Source organism: Apium graveolens, chromosome 2 (assembly GCF_009905375.1).
Source record: "Apium graveolens cultivar Ventura chromosome 2, ASM990537v1, whole genome shotgun sequence".
Lineage (NCBI taxonomy): Eukaryota > Viridiplantae > Streptophyta > Magnoliopsida > Apiales > Apiaceae > Apium > Apium graveolens.
Window position 1 is genome coordinate 274,129,210 of NC_133648.1, and position 1,821 is coordinate 274,131,030.

Here is a 1,821-nt window from a genome sequence, read left to right on the forward strand (position 1 = left end):
TTTATGCTAAAATACTTTGGATCATTTTTTACCTTCCCAGAGTTCAAACCTGGAACCCTAAAAGGGAAACTAGCAACTAGTAGATTATGACTCAGATTCATCTGACGAGTCTAACAAGGATGGGGATTTGCGAACTCCCATTGTACCACCTGTGACCTCCTTAAGGATGGCTAAAGTGATTTTCCTTGCAGGTACAGCTGGATTTTGGAGCTATGAGAGGAGTGATACACTTGTGAGAATGAGTGTAAACACGAGTGGAGAGAAGAGTGAAACACATGTGAGGTACACAAAATAGAATCACACACTCACAGTGAGGAAGAAAGAGAAACACCATATCCCATTCCCTATCCCTAAACATGGTTCTTGATACTTCGAGTCTCGAACATGTTTATGATTGGAACCTAACTCTTAGGGACCTAACATTTACAAATTGGATTAGAATACTTCGGGACAATTGGTAACAATTGGTGATCTCACAGTTGGGAGGTATAAGGACTTGGGAAGATTGGTGAACATGATGATCAACAGTGAATTCATACTTGCAGCATTTAAAGGGACATGGTTGATCAGACTCTGACTTGTTATTTCTTTTCCAACCAAGTAAAATATGAGAACTCCTTCAGATAACAGCATATATTCCTTCTCTAAGGGGGAGATAAAAGCTTATATAATAGTTTGGAGGATTCCTCAACTAAGGGGGAGAAATAGCAGGGAGGAGGAAAAAGGTAAAGCACATGTACACTACACCATACCATTGTTGTTTGTATCTACGGATCCTATTGTATGGGAGAGGTGGTAAACACAAGGTGATTTCCTAGTGATCAGAAGAAGTGGTTTATTTCATCACTATTCTTCATAAGGGGAGAAGTTGTTTTCCAAAAGGGGAGTACCATTGGTTTTTATCTGCGGATCCTATTGTACGGGAGAGGTGGTAAATGAAAGTGATCTCCTATAAGCAGTTGATTCTCATAGGGGAAGAAGCAAGAGAGATATGCGCTTCTCAACAGGAAATGTGGTTGTACAAAAGAAGCTGCTGATGATTACTTCAAGACTGAGAAGTATTATCTGGCAGAGATTTGAAGACCAAGGAAATGAAGATGAAACTACTTGAAGATCAGTTCAGTGCTAGAGGAATAAGCATCTTTCATTTCAGTTACTCAAGAAATCTGAAAATGCAGTATTTGATCCAGAAAACCAGTAGCATTATTTACAAGTCCTGGTACTTTACTTTTTCTAGTTGTTAGTTGAGTTATCCTCTCTATTTAATTTTTTTGTTAGTTTTAACAATCAAATAGGGGGGATTGTTGGTGAGACTGCGTAGCTGTATGAACAGTTACGTGATAACTCAACACGAACAACACTAGAACTGGACAGGTTAATAATACTACGTCTACACAAGAAATCAGGAAGAATGAAGACAAGGAAAATACAAAGAATCGGAAGATTAGAAGAAAGCCCGAAGTCTGTCTACAGGTCACTGAAAGAAGTTCATTAATATGATCATGCCTCAGTGAAGAATAGAGATTAAAGACTTTCAGGTTTCAGAAATGTTGAAGATTCTGTATACAAGTGCTACCGGAATATTTCAGTGTATTGGCAATGATTGAAGATGGACAGTCTTCGAAGCATAGGAATCTGAAAAATTAAAGACATGCTATAGACAGTGGTTAATGAAGACGTTGTTTAAAGTAGCATAAAGGATTTCAGTGAAAGTATAATTATTTATTGATAATCAGTGTCTGAAGCGATAAAGTTGTTGCAAGCTTAACAATTTAATCAAGGCCATAATACGAAGACCTGAATCGGGGTTAGTCCTCTGTG